Source organism: Coffea arabica, chromosome 11e, assembly GCF_036785885.1.
Source record: "Coffea arabica cultivar ET-39 chromosome 11e, Coffea Arabica ET-39 HiFi, whole genome shotgun sequence".
NCBI classification, from domain to species: domain Eukaryota; kingdom Viridiplantae; phylum Streptophyta; class Magnoliopsida; order Gentianales; family Rubiaceae; genus Coffea; species Coffea arabica.
In genome coordinates, this window is record NC_092331.1 from 20,089,923 (window position 1) to 20,111,015 (window position 21,093).

General features: G+C 37.3%; 1 pseudogene; it reads left to right on the plus strand.

Annotated features, from left to right (window-relative positions):
* The first annotated feature begins 9,271 nt into the window (after nucleotides 1-9,271).
* LOC113719371 (uncharacterized) lies at nucleotides 9,272-20,757 on the plus strand (annotated as a pseudogene).
* The last annotated feature ends 336 nt before the right edge of the window (nucleotides 20,758-21,093 follow it).

Here is a 21,093-nt window from a genome sequence, read left to right on the forward strand (position 1 = left end):
ATTGAAGGGAATGCCATTTAGGGAATCCCGTTATAGGAATGAATCACCTCGTGTCTCGGATACTTAATCCAATGAGACTTGCATGTTTATGTTTCTTGTACCTTCCAAAGGGGTAGTGCACAAGATAAGGTAGGATCCGATCTTCTTCCATAATCGTAGAACAAATTTTGCACATTAGAATATGAATATCTAACAATCATTTTTTGGCCATTTATCAAAAACTGGTAAAAATCCCTTGCGTAAAGGACATTAATTTGAAGAAATTTACAAATGGTCCTTCTTTGTTGAGATGATAAACATATTGAGGTCAAATCTTGATTTTAGAAGACTCATAGACTAATGCATCGCAATGATTTTTTGAAACTACCAATAGGTAGACAATTCAATAAACCATCATTTGAGCCTTAATAAGAGCCTTAATGATCATTACCCTACATTGGAAAATTTTTAAATATCAAAAGGGAATGGATTCTCAACGAGCAATTCGTTTACTTTGGTTGTCATGAGGCGTAAGAATGATACTTTGGTCATCGTTTCTACAACCTAAACACTGCTTATCCCTTGCATCCTCATTTGAGCTAAAATGGGTGGTTCTTTTCAAAGGCACTTATGATCGCACCCCATAATAGGGAAGGAGATTGGAGAATTTGGAAAAAGGGCAAGAAAAAGCATAAATGGTAAAATTAAATTGAAAAAATTTGATTATACCATTACTATCTGGGCTTCAATTTTGACGGAAAAGAAAAAGGAAGAGTTTTGTCCGACGAACCACTTATGAAGAGTTTTCCTCAGTCAATTAATTCAGATACATGCAAGAAATTTCGCATTAATGAAAGTTTCCTTGCAGGGTCAATGTGAGGAATAGAACGAAAGTCAGGCCGTCTTTCTTTCCAATCAAACATTTTATCCCTAGTTATCCCTTTTGAATCTTCAGAATAAGCTATTTCGTTTGGCAACCCCTGAAAATCGCAAACCCCATATTGGGGTAAATTGAGTTTTGAAAAAAAAGGAAAAAGAAAAACCCCAAACTGGGGCAAATTTAATTTTTGAAGGAAGGCCGGAAGAAAAGAAAATGAAAGAAAAGAAAACCTCGGTGAATGAAACGACCGAAGGCCAGAAAAGAAAAGAAAAGAAAAGAAAAGAAAATGAGGGAAATGAAAGGAAAAAAGCCTCAATGGAGAATGAACTGGGGCAAGTTTTGATTTAACCCTAAAATAGGGTTGGCGCAACAATGCGATCTCAGATTACTTAAACCACTTTTGAAATCTGCCTTCAAGCCTTAACTTTTCTAAACACCCCACCAGACCCCTATTACAAAAGGCGAAAGTCCTGACTTCTGTTATTTGCAATGGCCCTGTCAAGAAAATTTCTGATGCCAGAAAATTTTAGCTGTATTTCTGAATTGCTTGGGTATGGGGTTGACACTACTCACTATGTGAAAACCCACCAGGTCGAGAAAAAGAAAAAAAAAAAGCAAAAAGCAAAGCAAGAAAAGTAAATGCAAAAAAAATGCAAAAAAATTTGACGCTGAAGTCCCTGGTGAATTATGAGAAAAATGCAGACAGAGTCCGAGATCTTTGAGTACGAAATGAGAGCAATTTTGAGAAAAATGCGATCTTCGGTGCCATACCCTCGAAAATTTTTTCTTTAACTATCGTTTTCCAACCGCATTACAAGCTCATAAAGTCCATCGCTGACTTATCCCTCATGACAACTCAAAGCAAGGGTTACGCTCCTAAGAAATCTACCTGTCACTCATGATTATAAGATTATAACCTGTTTTCGCATGTTTTGGTATCGTTTCTACCCCTTTGTTGCAAGCTTACAAAGCTTACGTGTTAACTAAGTTTTCTTAAGAAATAAGGATGACAAACTATTTGCTTTCACTAAGATGTGATATTGAAGGGTTTACATGCAATGTGGGCACAAGAATAAGACAAATCTTGACCTCCCATTTCCTTTAGCCACTTCCAAATCAGAAATAACGCCCACTTGATTGGTCCTGAAAGATGAGCCAACAAGAAGTGGTGACCCGTTACCCTAAGCACCGATGCTAAAAGTGAGGAAGAAATCTTCTTGAATTTGATGTTACTCCGAGGAATTCATCATGAAATTTCTGCATGAGTTCAAACTCGACGTTTAAGTTTCTTCACACTGTATATATGATTATTTTCTAAATTTTAGAAAGTGCGGTTTCTCTTTGTTCAAATAAATGGGGAATCATCTGAACAAATTTTTACAATCAAAGGAGCCCACACTGGGGCAAATTTTTATTTGTAAGGTTTCACGAAATAAGCCCACACTGGGGTAAATTTTTGTAACACATTTGAGGATTTCGCCCAAGAGTCAATTAATATACTTTTGATTTCAATAACTCTATTTTTTCATGAGGAATAGTTGCGTGTTGTACTTTGGTAAGCCCCCCTGTGCAGGTGTTTATAACTGAAAATTGATGAAGAAGCGCGAGAGTGCTACTTATGAACTTCACCCCTGGCACAAAAAAGTGTCACAAGATTCCCAAGGTCTTCAAAATATCAGTATGGAGGAGATTAGGTGGGTTAAAGCAGCAAATCGACTTGTTGACAATGTCGAAGATGATGGATCACTGATGTTTAACACCAAAAGAAGGCTTGTCTTGACGACATAGCTTATGCAAAAAAATTACTGCGCCTTCCACCAGCAGCAATACTGTCTGTGGATGCTAATTCAGAATATGAGAGTGTGGGTTACTCAGATTAGCATTAGGTGATAACATCAGGGAGCATTAAAGATCAGCTTCTGTTGAAAGTCATGAATTATTTCACAGCAAGAGCAAGAAAGCTTGGAGATGAATTTTTGCGGTTGGATAAGAGAGTATCAGTTTTGGACTTGGTAATGGAATGTCAAAATCTAGAGAAGTTTTCAGTGATCAATTGTTTTGCTAAATTTCATGATCAAAGGCAGGCTCGGGTATTCATCCCACTGACCAAATCAAAAGAGCATTTGGATCTGTTCATCCCTGGAAAAGCACGATGAAACAACGAACAGTTGACCATCTTGATTCCAGACAGAGAGGTTTATCTCAATGGAATGTCAGAAATCGAAAGTCTCAAAGTGGCTTGATGTCAAAACAGCTTCCCGAACAAAAATGGACATCACAGATGATAAGATTTGGAAAAGTCACATGAAGACTCATGTTTACACGATTTTCGAAGGAAAGTTTCAGGTGAAAATGACAACACATCACACTGGGGCAAATTTTTGGATAATTTTCCAAGCTTCACAATATGGCAAAATCCATACCTGAAAAATTTCATACATGAATGAAAAAAATCACATCTTGCTCTGGAATCGGTATCAAAAAGAGTTCTCCAGTGAACAAAGGCAAATCGAAAATGTTGCAAGCAAGTTTGAGCAAAAGGTGCAATAACATGGCAATGCAGAATCAACCATTGGGTCAGATGCAAAAGCTTAAACTCTACTGGGGAAAAATTATGGGCTATTTTCAGGTAAGTATACTGAAATTTTCCATTTTAAATTTCCTGTTGTTCGGGTCAGTCCCATTTAAATTTTTCTATTCGGGTCAGTCTCGTTTTAAATTTCTTGTTCGGGTCAGTCCCGTTTAAATTTTCTGTTCGGGTCAGTCCCGTTTTAAATTTCCTGTTCGGGTCAGTCCCATTTAAATTTTCTGTTCGAGTCAGGGTCAGTCCTGTTTTAAATTTCCTGTTCGAGTCAGTCCCGTTTTAAATTTTTTGATCGGGTCAGTCCCGTTTAAATTTTTTGTTCGGGTCAGTCCTGTTTTAAATTTTCTATTCGGGTCAGTCCCGTTTAAATTTCCTGTTCGAGTCAGTCCCGTTTTAAATTTTCTGTTCGGATCAGTCCCGTTTAAATTTTTTGTTCGGGCCAGTCCTGTTTTAAATTTCCTGTTCGGGTCAGTCCCGTTTTTAAATTTTTATTTGGGTCAGTCCCATTTCAATTTTTCTGTTCGGGTCAGTCTCGTTTTAAATTTCCTGTTCAGGTCAGTCCCGTTTAAATTTCCTATTCGGGTCAGTCCCATTTTAAATTTTTCTGTTCGGGTCAGTCCCGTTTAAATTTTCTGTTCGGGTCAGTCCCGTTTAAATTTTCTGTTCGGGCCAGTCCCGTTTTAAATTTCCTGTTCGGGCCAGTCCAGTTTATATTTTCTGTTCGGGTCAGTCCCGTTTTAAATATCCTGCTCGGGTCAGTCCCGTTTAAATTTTCGGGTCAATCCCATTTTAAATTTTCTGTTCAGGTCAGTCCCGTTTTAAATTTTCTATTCGCGTCAGTCTCGTTTAAATTTCTGTTTGGGTCAGTCTCGTTTTAAATTTCGCGTCTGGGTCAGTCCCATTTTTGAAAGTTTTGTTAAAGAGGTCAGTCCTCATATCAAAAGCGTCAGTCGTTCAAGTCGTTCGCAGCCGAATAACACAGGTAAGTATTTGGTGTCTGTTTCTTTGTCTCAAATTTTTCCAAAACTCAGACAAAAAGGGGCAAACTGTAGACACCAAATTTTGATTTTTTAGACTTATTTGATTCAATTTTAGGTTTTTATTTTATTTTATTTTGTTTATGTTTCGTGTCTCTCATTTTATTTTAATCGATTTAAGAGCATTTTACACTAAATTTTAGAAAAAAAAGGAAAAAGGAAAAAAAGGAAAAAAAAAAGAGAAAAGAAAAAGGAAAAAATAATAAAAATGGCAAGTGGGGGGCATGCATTAGGACAAGTGTCCCCTTTATGTATTGAACAACTAAGCATTTAAGGGATTAGATGTTAGACACTTGGAGGCCTAAGATTTGAAGGAAAAGAAAAACAAAAAAAAAAAGAAAGAAAGGGGCGGCTAGACAAAGAAGGCGGACGAGGCAATTAGGGAGCTGAGGGTTTTTCGTGGAGAGAACGGGGGGAAAAAGAAGAAAAAAAAAGAGAGGTTTTGGGGGACGGAGCAAAAACAGAGGATAAGGAAGTTGGCGGTGGACAAGAGGCAAAAGAGAGATCTTTTGGGAGAGATTGAAGAGAGCTTCGGCAAAATTGAGAGCTGCCCGACTAGAACAAGGGAAAGGAAAAAACAAGAAGAAAAATAGAAAAGAGAGGAAGGGGCGGCGGAGAGAGTAGGAGAAGAAGGAAAAACAGAAATCTTTGACAAAAAGAAGAAAAAGAGGGGAGCTTCGTCTGATGCTAGAAAAAAAAACAGAGGACAAGAAAGAACAGAGCAAAAGGAAGGGAGGAAATGTTTTTCGGGATAGAAGGGTTTTGAAAAAAAAAACAAGAGAGTAGTCGGCTGGGAAAAGAAAAAACTGGGGAAAAAGAAAAAAAGAAGAAACAGAGAGGCTTTGAGGCTACAAAAAAAAAAGAAAGGAAAAGAACAAGAAAGGAGGCGGACGGGAGAGAACGGGAGGGTTTCGGCTAGAGGGAAACAACGAGAAGAAGAGACTGCCCCTGTTCCTTTCGTACACCGCCGCCCACCCCAGATCTCCTCCCATCCTCACGCCGTCAACCCAAGCCGCCACCAGTCCTCATCCGCCGTTGTTGCTGTCCGCCAACGCCACCTTTCAACTTCCACTGCCGTCGCTGCCACCGCAGCCATCGAAGCAGCAGGGGCTTCTACTACCATCTCCACAAAGCTGTCTACCATCAGCACTTCCAGAGCCAAATCACAACTCAGATATGTCCACGACCCCGACAAAGCCCTCAAATCTCCGGAGATAGAAAATGGCAGGGGCCACCATGGCAGCTACAGCCGGCCGATTACTCACTCCCTCCGTCGACCACCACCAGCGCCACCCCCCTCCAGATTCAATTCGACTTCAGAAATTAAGAGCCCTGTAAGTTATTCTCTTTAAATTTCAGTTCTTCTCAAACTTCTGAAATGGGTCTGCCATGGAATTATTTAGTGCAAATCTCCTGTTAATTAGCCTAAATTTCTGAACACATATGCTTGTATGCTGATCGGACTAAATTTCCTTGGGTTGCCGACAATTTTGGGGTTGATTATAACCCCATTTGAGCCGAGAATTGATGATGTTTTTAATGCCCAGTTGATGTTCGATGAAATGCCTAGTTGAAAGTTTCAATTGAAGATAATTTATCTGCATTTTAACGTATGAGGAAAATGGATATTCAGCAAGTTTAATGTTTCTTAGGGCAGAATGAACAGTTTTGAGAGATTTCGAAATGCCTGTGCTTGCGCCTTTTCTGTCTTTCTGTCTCTTATCCTTTCCCTTGTATAAATCCGAATTTCATGTTGAATTTTTCTGGTGTTTGTCGCCTGCGATGAAGACCGAGATGGTAGTTTGATTTTTAGCATGTTTAGGGAAGAAAGCTGGGTTTCTGATTTGCATGGAACTTTTAGAAACTGTATCTTGACCTTTGTTTTTGTCTAATTTTAGTATGACCCAAAAGCTTTTGTAATGAAATCAATTTGGCCCTTTTAAGTCTTAATCCTCCTTTTATATCTTCAGTGAGTTGTTGGGTAGATTAATTCTAAGATTTATGGAGTGATTAGGTTCTAATATTTTTTTTTAGTTATCTTATTATTTTGATGGGTCTAATAAAGATTAGTTGAGAAGTGGATTAGGTTTAATTTAATTGGGTCTTTATGTTGGGTTTACCTGTTTTGATTGGGTTTTGTTTGTTTATTTCCTGGGTTTGTAATTTGGGCTTGGGGTTAAAGCCCATGCACTTTTGTTGGGTTTACCTAATGAAAAAGAGATAGGCTAGCCTGTTTATGTCCTTAGGATTTTCGATCGGGTTGAGGGAGGTTTTCGGCCCAAACAAAGGAATAAAACGGCCCAATGGCTTGATCCACTAAGAATCTGGAAACGAATTTGCAATTGAGTCCCTGCTTGTTTTAATTTCTTAAATGTAGGTTGTTTACATGATTTAATTGATTCAATTTCATGATTATTTGTTAATTAAAGCGATGCCTTGACCTTTTCTTTGTTTTTTGGAGGGTAAATAAGTAAATTCCGTTTGTTTAGGGCACCGGTCAAGGGAGGTACACTCTTTCCCTTTATTTGACTTTACTTTACCCTATGTGCCCCTATGTGACTTTATTTGCTTAATTGCATGCCTTTTGAATGTTTTTATTTCATTTGTTTATTTATTCGTTTTAATTTTGTATAGTTATTTAATTTAATTTTGAGAGGTATTGAAACGCCAAATTTGTAATAGTTAGGAATTTATTTATTTTATTCCTTCCCCATCCTAGATTGTAGTAGGGGCCCCCCAAATGTAATAGTTAGGGTTTTATTTCCTTTATTCGTCTTGTGTGCTCTTGCATGCTTATGTGTTACGTGTTACTCGCTTTCTTAGGGCTTTGGCATCTAGATATGCATGCTTATGTGTTATGTGAATTACGTGCTCACATGCCTACTTGCTTTAACAATGCCTATTGATTATGTATATGGTGGATGTAGATGCACGATATGGCTGTGGCTAGTCCAATGCTAGTTATGGTTATTTATTCCCGATTGCTCGCAAGTCCAATGCTTGTGAGAGAGCATTAGTAAAGGGCCAGTCCAATGTTAGATCCAATAGTGCCGTCCCTCGCTAGTACATACTCGCATGCCCTCACTACATCTTCATGCATTTTTAGTACTTTTACATTTTTGCATGATCCTTTCTCCTTTTCCCACATTCAAAGTATGATCTTAGGACTTTGCATTTCATTCTAGTCATTAAGGTCATTCGCTTGATTAGGTTAGGGAGTCAACCTTTTGGTAAGGGGGATGGGCGAGTGTGGCTACATATAGCCTTAGCACGCTCATTTTTTTTCTAACCAAAAGGAAAAGCAAAGATCACGATTTAGGGCCTCCCCGTACCTATCTTGCTTGCATTCCTCTAGGGTTCATGCATTTCATTCATCCACTATCATTTTGCACTCGCACTTCATATTCTATCCCTTTTTCCACAATTTTCAATTTACACAACTCTTATTTTGCACATTTTTCACTCTACCACATGCACTTTATATACTACCACTGAGCACACATGTACTTCACACTATCACTTTACATACCTCACTTTGCACCCCCATTTGCACACTCCCATTTACACACTGTTATTTTTATTATTACTTTTTTTTCACTTCACACAAGCTCATGTTTTCGCATTGCATACATTCATTCCACTCATTCTTACGTCATTAGCATTATTCGTGACCTCTTAGAGGGCTTATCCTTGGCTATCACAACTCATGTGATTTAGTCCGATCGAGCCTCTAAGAGATATTTGTCCCTTTCAATTCATCATTAGATTTAGGATTGCGTTCACATTAGTTACATTCAAATGCGAAACATTTTTTTGGTTAGAAATTAGGAAAATTATGACTAAATCATGCAACTAACTTAGGCTAGGTTGAGAGGGTGCCTTAGACATTGTCTTTGCCTTCCCTCTCTTCAACCGCGACCCCCGAACAATTTTCTCTGATTTACCATAAATTTTGGAGTCAATCTAAGAAGGTTTTTTTTACATTTTTAAATCCATATTTTTTTGGGTGACTTGGTACACCCTAACTCGATACCAAGTGGCGACTCCTATACTCTTATCAAAACCTTTTTAGATTACTATTTTGGCCAAACCGTCGCATTTCAAAGTCCCATGGCCTTTTTCTTTTTCACACATATCACCAATTTTCAAACCTTACTTCACTCATTCTTATTTTTATAAAAAATGGGGCGCGACAATAGTTACAGGAAACCAATAATCGTTTAGCTAAGATGGCACAATAATTAAGAGAGAGAGGTAGAGAAAGATTGATGGATGGTCCCATGTAACTTAATAGGATTCTAATGCTTGATATGAGTCGAAAATGAACGAGAAGATCAGACCTACCAGTGTTATAAAGGATTGACTTAGTTGGGGGTGATGCTAGCGCCAAGGCCATGGCATTTTTGTTTAATTGTGTGGCCTACTTTTGAAGCGCTTGACTTTACTTTAGTCGTGCATGACTAAAAATCCTTTTGTGGTACTTGTGTGCTATATTTTTGTAATACTCCCCGACTTGCTAATTGTATGAATTTTAAAGTATAAATACATGTTAATTGTTGCTATCTCTGATGTTTTTAAGATCGGCTCCTGTTTTATGAAATTCTCGCGTGATCACCTTTATTTCTTACATTAGGCACCACTAGAACTATGGACGGACTAAGGAGTGCTCGAGACCATAGGCGAGGGACTAGACAGGCCCAACCTCATGGGGATGACCAGGGATCGGCAACTGGACCGACCCAAGGACAAGAGAATGTAGAGGGAAATCAAGTGGCTACTGCCATCAATAGAATGACTGATATCCTAGAACGCTTAGCTGAAAAACAGGGTCCAGAACCCCTTAACCAACCCGGAAGCCAGGATAGAGGAGAAGATAGGGTTTTGGAGAGGTTCCTGAAGTTTAACCCACCTAAGTTCACTGGAGAACCCGACCCCGAGGCAGCTGAGAACTGGATAGAGAGAATGACTAATATATTCGCTGCTTTAGACTATACCGAAGATAGGCGAGTAAATTTTGCTGCTTTCCAATTTGAGGGAGTGGCACGTGCCTGGTGGGACTTGATAAGAGGAAAGTGGGAAAGAGCACAGATCCCTTGGACTTGGGAAAATTTCACGAGAGAATTTAATGAGAAATTTTTCCCACCCTTGATTCAAGAGAAAAGGGAAGATGAATTCATAAAGTTGAGGCAAGGAACTTCTAGTGTAGCCGAGTATGAAAGAAAATTTACTAAACTTTCTAAGTATGCTCCAGAATTAGTGACTAATGAATGAAGGAGGATAAGGCGCTTTGTACAAGGACTTAATGTAGAGATTTAGGAGGGATTAGTCGAAGCCCAAATCTCTACGTTCACTGAAGTCTTAGAAAAAGCGCAGAGAGTTGAGAGTGCAAAGCTACAAGTTAGAAATTTTCACGCTAAAAAAAGGGACACTTCTAGTAACCCTTCTGGACAGGCAGATAAGAGTGCCCCATCTTTTAAAAAGGGAAAAGGAACCGGTGGAGTGGAGATATCTAGCACACCAAAAGGAACTCAATCAAGAGGAGATCGTAATGGATGAGGTCAATCGAGAGGGACACCTCCAAGTAGTCAATCTGTGGCTCTCCAAGTTGTTGGTGGTTATTGTGGCAAGTTCAACCATACAGAGAGTGATTGTTTTAGGAAACAATGGAGGTGCTTGTATTGTGGTAGTACCAAGTACCAGATATCGAAATGCCCAACCGTACCAAAAGAAGGAGGTAGTACCCAAAGGCCTGAAAAGTCAGCCGCTAAACAGTCTAGTGCTGGAGGAAGTCGATCTAAAGCACCAGTTAGGGTTTATGCATTAGGCTATCAACAGATTTCCAATGCTGCTACGGTCGTTGAAGGTATGATTCTTGCTTTTCATTGTCTATCTGAGGTTCTAAGTGACCCTAGTACAATTTACACTTTTACAAAATTCTAGATTCATAAGATAGAATCTGTAGACACCAAATTTTTTATTTAGCTTTATTTTTCATTATTTTTAGTTTTATTGATAATTATCTGGCTGTACTTATTAATCTCATGATTTTTGTTTTTAGACATTTTTTAAAGCATTTTAGATGCCAATTTTTAATTTAACTTTATTTACTTATTATTATTGATATATTTTTGCACATTAGTCTCTTAATTTTTATTTTAAGATATTTTTTTTAGCATTTAAAAAAAAAGAAAAAAAAAGAAGAAGAAGCAAGCTCATGCATCCTCAGATGCACACGATCCAAGCTTTTCCTCAGTTTCATATAAGAAAACACACGCGAAAGTACAGAAAAATGCAGCTCGGTTCCATTTTCTTTTCCACTATTTTTTCCGTTGTTTTTCCTTCACCATTGGATCGTTTAAATCCCCAACCACTTGGCCTGCATCAAAGAAACAAGAGAAATCTTGAAGGAAAACAATCCAAGGACCGTGAGGTAAGGACCAAAGTGAGATTCTATCGGAGCCCTTGAGCGGAGGGTTTTGGGAGTTGTGGTTTGCTATAAAAGGCTAGCAAAGGAGAATCGGGGGACGAAAAGGGAGGATAGTAGAGTTGGCGGCTAGGATATTAGGAAAGAAACCAAGCAAGAGAAAGAGAGGATCTGTTGGCAGTTCAGGAGAAAAAGCTGAGGAAAAAGGGCAGCTGGAAGAGTGAAACGAGAGGAAAAAAAGAGGAGAAAGGCTTTCGGCCAAGGAAGATTAGTGTTGACGACGGAATAAAGAAAAAACAGAAGAAAAGGAAAGGGGGCTGGGCAAGAGAATCAAAAGGGAGAGAAAGAGAGTTCGGGTAAGAGAGATTGAGAAGGTTTCGGTTGGGCAGTAGAAAGGCTACGGGACATACCAGAAACCAAGGAACCAGGGAGGGAAAGGAGTTCCAGCCACCACGGGGAGTAAGGAAGACGGAACGTGAACCCAACAAAGCGCAGCCTCCAATCTCAGGCCAAGAAAGATAACCTCCATTTTAGCTTCCAGGTATCTGATAGCCATCGTTCTTCTCCTCTTGTGTTTTGAAATTGTAAATGCCGACTTCAACATCTTCTTCTTTGCTTCCGAAAATGTTGATAAAGATCCAAACTTTGAGCCTCTGTTTGCTTTTTATAGTGATACTAAGCTTGTTAGTAGCCATGATAAGTTAGAACCAGATCTGCTAAAGTGAAGCCTGGTTTCGTGTCTTTTGTTAGGTCCCTATTGAGCCGATATGCATCAATGTTGTGTCTGATTTGGTTGAAACTAAAGGCTCATGGTTGCTGTTTTCTTGTCGTCTCTCCCTTTTTGCTTCCTGTCTATTCTTTATCCAATGATCTGTTCCTTTTCTTGCAAAAATTTGGTAGCTTAGTCGAGTCTCTTTTGGGTTGCTATGCTGGGATTTGAGGATTATGTGAGACAAAGATAATGGGTTTGGTTTGAGCTGCAAAGTTCACAGCAGAAACTCTGCTGCAGTTTTGTCTATTCGACCATACCGCATTTTTCTTCTTTTGTTTGCCGTTGTTTTTTGAACTACCATGGCTATGGCTATGGTATGGATGTTTGAAATCATAGCTTTGCTGTTTGGTTGAGAAGCTGAATGTGTTTGGATGAAAAATTACATCTGATGAACACCACAAGTGTAGCTAATCGTGGCTGAAAATTGCGGAATTTTGTTATTTGATGCTTGCATGATCTTTTGTATGAATTTCTGATGTTTAAACATAAGGATCTTATGTTGGAAAGTGAGATGAATGCTTAGTGACTGTGTTGTATTAGTTGTTTGAGATATTGAAATGTTGTTTGCTTGAGATAATGAAATGAAAAGCAAGCTACGGTTGGAATAGTGCAGAAAACTTAAGAAGCTACTGAAACTTTGTTGCAGAAGCATATGTTTCGTAGCTTTGCATGCTTGCATGGGAAATGTTTTTTTAACATGCCATTTTCTCTTTAATATGTCTTGACTTGTTTTTGAGTAGATTCTTAAGGAGTTGTAGGATGAATTTGAAGGGTCTAATAACTTTTTCTAGATTTATAATTAATTTGATTTTTTCGAATTTTGGCATCTTTGTTGTTCAATCATGGCAAATAGTTTTTTTTTCTTTTTTTTTCTTTTCATTTATTTTTGCGAGTTTTGTCATTTTGGTAGTTTTATCTTAAGCCATTAATTTTAATTTCATTCCTTTTAGACCTCTAATATTCAATAAATTGACCCCTCGAAATTCTTTGACTTTTACAAGCAAGTTTCTACTTGTTTTAATTTCTTAAACATGGGTTGTTTGCTTCCCTTTATGTGCCTTTGACTGATTCAATTTCATGCCTATTCCCATGTTATGTGATTATTTATTGATTAAAGTGATGCCTTGACCCTTTTATTATTTTGGAGGGTAAATAAGTAATTTCACTCCATTAGGCCTTCAACTCAAGGGAGGTACACCCTGATCCTTATTTCTTACTTGATTTGATCCTACGTGCCCTATGTGACTTTATGTGTTTAATTGCATGCTTATTGAAAGTGTTCTATATTTATTACTTTATTTACTTATTTATTGGCTTTAGTTTTGTATATTTATTTTAGTTCAATTTTGATCATTTGAAAGGCACTTGAATGCCAAATTTGTAATAGTTAGGTATTTATTATTTCATTTCATATTCCCCTTTTAGATTGTAGTAGGCCCCCCCTCAAATGTAATAGTTAGGGCTTGTTTATTTTGTGTGTTTTGCATTCTTATGTGCTATGTGTTACCGCTTTCCCTAGGTTTCTGCATCTAGATAAGCATGTTGCGTGCTATGTGAAAATATGTGTCTTGCATGTCTATTTGCTTTTAGTATTATATCTAATTATGTGGATGGAATGCACGTTATCGTGGCTAGTTTAATGCTAGTCATGGTCTTCCCCTCGAGCTCTCACAAGTCCAATGCTTGTGAGAGAGCGTTAGTAAAGGGCTAGTCCAATGCTAGACCCAACAAGGCCACCTCTCGCTAGTACATACTCGCATGCCTTCACTACATTTCATTCATTTTTTCCTTTTAGCATTTTTACATTTTTGCATGAACCTCTACCCTTTTCCCGCATTTGAAACACGATCTTTCGAACTTTGCATTTCATTCTAGCTATTAGGATCATCTGCTTGATTAGGTTAGGGAGCCACCCTTCTGGTAAGGGAAACAGATGAGTTTGGCTACATATAGCCTTGGCACGCTTGTTTTCTTTCTAACTAAAAGGCAAATCAAAGGTCACGATTTAGGGTCTCCCCGTACCCGTCTTGCTTGTATTTCTCTAGGGCTCATGCATTTCCAAAGCACATTACACATTTTCACTTTTCACATTTTTACTTCACACACTATCACTTTATACATTCTCACTCTTTACACTATCACTTTACACTCTCTCACATTTGTACACGTATACTTTTACATACTCATTTGCACCCTTGCACTTTACACACCCATTTGAGCATTTGCACTTTGCACACTTGCACCTGGCACTCATTTTTACACTCAAAGACATTTTTCGCACACACTCATTTTTCCTCATTATTACTCAAGCATTCATTTGCATTTATTCGTGACCTCTTTGAGGGTTCACCATTGACTATCACAATTCATGTGATTAGGACTAATCGAGCCTTTAAAGAGAGATTTTATCCCTTTCAAACCACTCATTAGATTTAGGTTTGCATTCATGTTAGACGCATCCAAAATGCAATACATCTTTTGGGTAGAAATAGAAAAATTGTCACTAAATCATGCAACTAACTTAGGCTAGGGTAAAAGGGTGCCTTAGACTTTGTCTTTGCCTTCCCTTTTATCAACCGTGACCCCTGAACTCGTCTCTTTGATTTTCGTAGATTAGGAGTCATCTAAAAAGATTTTTGCTTCATTTTTCAAAAACTACTTTTTGGGTCACTTGGTACACCCCAACGTAATACCAAGTGGTGACTCCTACTTTTATGTTTAAAAACCTTTTTAGATTATCATTTTGGTCAAACCGTTGCATTTAAAAAGTCCCATGGCCTTTCCCTTTATTTCTCACATTCACACACTTCACACATTTCATGCACACTACGCATTATGATTTCAAACAACTTTATTTTCCTTTTTCTCAAAAAAAATGGGGCGCGACAGCTGGCAACTCCACTAGGGACTTCCTAAGTGGGTCCGAGCACTTGATTTAGTTATTCTTTTTCTCTTCTACCCTTTTCATGTATCGCATTTGGATGTTTAGGGTTGCATTTTTCTTTTTTTTAGGTTTTTTGCATTTCGCGTGTATCAACTCACTCTCTTACCCATTTGCGTACGTTTGATTTGATGGATGGATGGTTCATTTATGTTATCCCGCGCTTTGCATTGCATTTGGGTGGGGGGATATTACCCTAGAGTCTCGCGTTGGTTCTCGATCCCTCCTCTCCAAACGGAGCACTAGCATACGTGCATACGATTTATTTTTTTATCCCTCATTTATTTTTCTTTTAGTGGCTTGTCACGCCACTCTTTCCTATTAGGATTAGGCGACCCACTTGGATGTGTGCTCGCGATACGATGTGTGCGTAGTATGATCCGAGGGGTCACTCAATCTTCCATTCTAAGATTTGGGTTGATAGCCTTTAGCTTTTTGTTGAAGGTTGAGGATTTTTTATAGATTCACTCAGACATGTAGCCATGACACGATGTGTGTGTAGTAGTGTTTGGGGAATCGCTTGAGCCACCAACAAAGAACCTTGGGATTGATGACCTTTGGTTTCCAAGTCTGAAGGCTCCGGGACCTAAAACCTATCGAGTCTAGATGCATTAGTGAGCCAATACCTCATGCATCCATGATAGTTGACCTAGGGTAGAGTCTGCCTTACTCTATTAGGGACACTATTAACGAGGGGAGGGATCTAACCCCTCTTTTTCTTTTATTGCTTTATCTCTTTGTATTACTTTGCTACAATGTGTTATGTGTATTTATCAGATTAAACTAACTTTTCTTGGGTTTTGTCTCCATTGCATTCATAAGCCCTAGAAAATAAGAGTCCTGGCATGGTACTCTCTAAGAGCCACCCTGTTATAACACGTTTAAATGCATTGCATTTGTAGCGTAATAACATATCATTTTAGGCTTACTCCGGTAATTAAAAGGGGATCCCTTTAGGTTACATTTCATATTTACTTGATTTGATAAAATGGCATCATGCATAAACCCTAGAGAGGGAATGCCACGTAGGGAATCCCGTTTTAGGAATAAAGCCACCTCGTGTCTCGGATATTTAATCCAAGGAGACTTGCACGTTTATATTTCTTGTACTGTCCGAAGGGGTAGTGCACGAGGTAAGGTAAGGATCCGATCTTTTTGAAGATAATAGAGCAATTTTTGCACGTTAGAATATGAACATCTAATAATCACTTTTTGGCCATTTTATCAAAATTGGTAAAGAACCCCTTGCGTAAAGGACATTAAATTGAAGAAATTCACAAATAATTCCTCGTTGATTGGGACGATAAATATATTGAGGCCAAATCTTGATTTTGGAAGGCTCATAGACTAATGCATTGCAATGAATTTTTTGAAACTACCAATGCGTAGACAATTCAATCAATTTTTGAATAAATCATCAATTCCATTCAATCCATTGGACCATTTTATTCATCAATTTCATCCAATCTATTTTTTAATTCATTCATTTTTAGGACATCCAGTCATATTTGAACAAATTACTCATTTTTGGATAAATCATTAACTCCATTTCATCTATTTGATTAATTCATTCACTCTTAGAATAATTTAGTCATTTTTGGATAAATCATTAACTCAATCCATTCACTTAGTTTTAGGACGATTTAGTCAATTTTGAAATAAGTCATTAATCTCATCCATTTTATCAATTTATTCATTTTTTGATCAATCCGGTCAATTTTGAATAAATTATCTGTTTGGCCAGTTTACCCATTTTTAGGATGATCTAACCAATTTTGAATAAATCATCAAATTCATTTTGTCAATTTATTCATTTTTAAGACAATCTAGTCAATTTTGAATAAATTATCAATTTCATCCTATTCATTTGACCCGCTTATTCCCTTTAGAGTTTAAGTATAAGGTTCACTGAATAAATTAGTCGAGACATTGCAATCCTTTCAAGAGTAGACTCTTTTACACATCATTTTATGTATTGATCAAAGCAAGCAATTCAGACTTTGTCCTCATTTTTAGGACAATTGTCTCTTCTCACACTACAAGAAAATTGGTCATCAGTGACAACTTTTCTCTGTGACGAAAAAACGTTGTCACAAAAGTGGATCCTTTATTGACGACTTTCTAACTCGTCACAAACCTCTAATGGGAGCCAACTCATTTGTGACGACTTAGAAGTAAATTCCCGGCAAGATTTAGCAAGAGCGCGGGAGTGTTTAGAATACACAATAGTGACGACATTAAGAACATCATCACTATTGCTTGGCCTATTTACGGACGACTTTTTGTTGTCGTCACTGATCACTAAAAAAAAAGTTATTAGTGACAACATTTTATAGTGATGACAATAGGTCGTCACAAAAGGAGCTTCTTTAGTCGCGACACCTAAAGTTGTCACAATTGCATCAAAGCAACTAAATGTTTAGTGACGACCCGTTATTTTCGTCACAAACTACACTGCAAGAAATATGGTCATTAGTGACAACATTTTTTAGTGACGACAAAAGTCGTCACAAAACGTGGTTGTTTAGTGACGACAAGGAAAGTTGTCATAATTGCTCAAAGCAACTAAGTCTTCAGTGACGACCTTGAAAAAGTTGTCACTAAAATGCTCTATATAGTGACAACTTCTAATATCGTCACTGTCACTCTACCGATTCGGATTTAGTGACAAGAATTGATCGTCACTGTTTAAAGTACTTATTTCTAAGTCACTTTCATTAATTCTACTGTGCCACCCTAACTTTTGCGATTTAGCCCCAAATGTTGTAAAAAATTCCATTAATTCCATTATGATACCTTAACTTTTACAATTTCACCCCATATGTAGTACACCGATTTCTTTAATTCTATTATTACTCCCTAACTTTTGTAATTTAGCCCCATATGTAATTCACCAATTTCATTAATTCTACTATGGCACTCTAACTTTTACAATTTAACCCCCATATGTAATACACCAATTTTATTATTTCTATTATGGCACCCTAACTTTTACAATTTAGCCCCTATTTTTTTATTAGGAAATTGCGAATGGTATCTTGATAAACTATGCATAAATATTTTATAATTTTCTCAAACTTAAGTAATAATTTGTTATAAACTCTAAAGATATATCTTTCATTACAATAGTTATAAGGCAGACAGGTCTTTTTATCAATGGAATAAGAAATTTATGCCAGATTTATCCTTTGTACTACATGCCAAGTAGTATTAGCAAAGGAATAACAAAGTACTACAAAGTAATTAACAAAATAGCCTTCAGGGAGTGTAATTTATGGGCAAATGAGCATTATCTATTCAAAGTACCAACTTTTTATGGGCATTTTACTCTCAAACATATAATTTATGATAAATTTATAAATGTTTGTAAGTAAAATTCAAAAAGTGTTACACTGATTTCTTACAAAACGAAAACTGGCAGGTTATCTTTTCAACATAAATTAAATTTTTTTTAAAAAAGAAATGGCCCATAAAGTACCAACTCTTTGTGAGTTTCCTCCATTACATGAACAAATATTCTGCTCCTTATGGGCATTTCACTCCGAATCATTTAATTTATGTTAAATACATAAATGTTTGTAAGTAAAATTCAAAAAGTGTTGCACTAATATTTTTATGGAAAAGAAACTGGTAGGTTTTGGTATTTAACATAAATTAAATATGTGAAAGCAAAAAAAAAAAGAAATTACCCATAAATCTATGTCTTGCAAATGTATACTAGTAAAATAGTTTCAAACAAAATTAAACATTAAAATAAACTGTAATTTATACACATTAAAATATTTGTAATTTATACACATTTCGTAACTACTACTTTGTGTTTTCTCTGTAATGAATTTTTTAACTATTGAGAACTTAAGTTTTGTCTTGCAAATCTATACTAGTACAATAGTTTTAAACAAAATTAAACATTAAAATAAATGTTTCAAAAAGAACAAAAGTACATTTATCACTTGCGGTAATGTAACAAAATTTTCTCAACCATTATCAATATTTTCACAAAAGTATTAAAAACTAGCAATTGACAATATTAAAAACTAGCAATTTAATTAGTGACGACTTTTCTTGTCATTATAATCTTGAATAAATTAGTGATAACATTATGTCATCACTAAATTTTCTTTGATTTTGACTTAACAATAATGTCTTATTAATAGCATTTGATTATTTTTAATGAAAGTCTGTTATAACCATAGAATTTGACTTTCGTTATTTTCAATTAATGATGTACTTTAGTGCTGCAATTATAAAAAATTGCAGGGCTAAAATATTTGCAAATTATAAAAGTATATTTTCACTTATATGTAATTAACAAATTTTGCCACCTATATTGATGAAAATTTGTGTTTTTGTACTAAAAAATAAAGAATAATACTATAGCAATAAAATCTATGCTTCAAACCAAATTAAAAAAAAAAAAAAAGCATTGTGTTTTTGTAATCATTATGTGTTCTCTAATGATTTTTAACTGTTATATACTTATGAGCCTCCTTGTTAATTTAATTTTCTTGTATATGGAATAAAATTGAATAAATAAATAATTCATTAGTGTAAATAAACTTGTGACTACTTAACTTAGAATGATTATCAGTTAATTTGATATGAAAATTTGTGCCCAAGTTTTTTGGATATTGTTTGAGTTATGGGTGAAATCATCTCCACTAGAATTATTTTAGTTGTGAATACCATTACTTCATTTTTTTATTGTGCAAGATAAAGGTTTTCAGTGGAGTTGGTGGTGGAAACGGGTTTGAGAGATTGAGTTTGGGGACGAAGGTGAAAGTTTTAATTAGCTATAGTGGTAGGAGTGGATCCCCTTCTTCATCCACCTCTTCCACCGAGATTAACCCATCTAACTCCACTTCCTTCAACCACCAAAACGGTGGTCCTGCTCCCCACCGCATCGCTGCCGGAGCAAATAACTCCGACTCGATGCACTCCTGGTGGGAGTCCATATCAAAAGCCCGCACTCGAATCCATCTCCTCTCCACTCTTCTCCCCAGAACCTCCTCAGTTCTCTCGTTCCTTGCCGACTCCGACCGCCCTGCCCGCTCCCTCCTCCTCTCTTCCGCCGCCTATTCTTCAATCTCATCTTCCCTCTCCTCCCCTTCATCCGGCTCCGACGACGACTCTCTTTGCCTGTGGCTATACGACACCTTCCTCTCCGCTGACTCCGAACTCCGCCTCGTTGTCCTCTGCTATATCCCTCTCCTCTCCTCCTTCTATCTATCCCGCATCCACTCCTCCTCCACCACATCCGCAATCTCCCCCACCCCTAATCTCGCCGGTTTCGAAGCTGTCCTTCTTGTCCTCTACTCATCTGAAGTCAAGGCTCATTCGGGTATACCCGTGCTCATTTCAATCCCTGATCTCTCTCAACCTTCTCTTTATCACTCCTCTCGAAATCCCCCTTCGAATAAATCGAACCCCATTAACAATAACCCCTCGTCTCGGCCTCTAGTCGGCGTTCTATCGCCTCCTCTCGAACCCCAGATGGCGGTGAAGTCTACTAAACGAGCTTCCATTTTAGGCATTGCCCTTGATTGTTATTATAAGCAGATTTCGCAAATGCCCAGTTGGTCAAAGCTTGATTTTTGCAAATTTTCGGCAGATTGGGCAAGTCAGGATTGCCCTTGTAAATCTGATTTCGATGATTTTACTACCCAAAAACCTGATAATTTTACTGAAAGTAGCCATGGGCTTTCGGGTGACTCGAGGGGTCACAATGAGATTGAGGATGTTGTGGAAGAAATTCGGCATTTGCGAAGTGAGGGGAGGGATGACGAGTTGAGGTCACAAGGGGTGAGAATTCCGCTGCCATGGGAGTTATTACAGCCGGCATTGAGGATTTTGGGGCACTGCTTGCTAGGGCATTTGATTACAGAGGATGTGAAAGCAGCAACTTCAGTGGCAATAAGGAGCTTGTATGCTGGGCCTCCCATGACCTGAACCCGCAGGCCATTTTGGCGACTAGCAGTCTGATTTAGCTAGATAACAGGGCACGCGAGGCTGTTGCTGCAGCTGCAGCTGCCAGTGCTACCTCCAATGCTAATACACCCAGTAAGGCTAAAAAGCCTGAGATCCTTTTGGTTTCTAAGTGATATCAAAAGTGAATGAGATAATTTGCTTTAATTCTTGAATGTGAGTTTGTATGTGGAATTATGTAGGTATAGGTGTAGATTATACGCGAGTAATGAGTAGCTTATTTTGAACTTGGAACTCAGCCTGAAAGTTGTGTATCATTATTACTGTGATATGAATAGGTGTTCCAATTGCTTATATTTGGACTTAAAAAAATTATAAATAAATAAATCGAATGAATATGTAAGTTTTGATGATTATGTAGTGCTCTTGGAATATGTAGTTGTAACGTAATTAGGTACAAGTATAGATTAGTATCAAAATTAAAAGAAGAAAACATATGTTTTATATGCAAACATTTTCTTATAAGAACTACAGCTACCATTTTATTCATT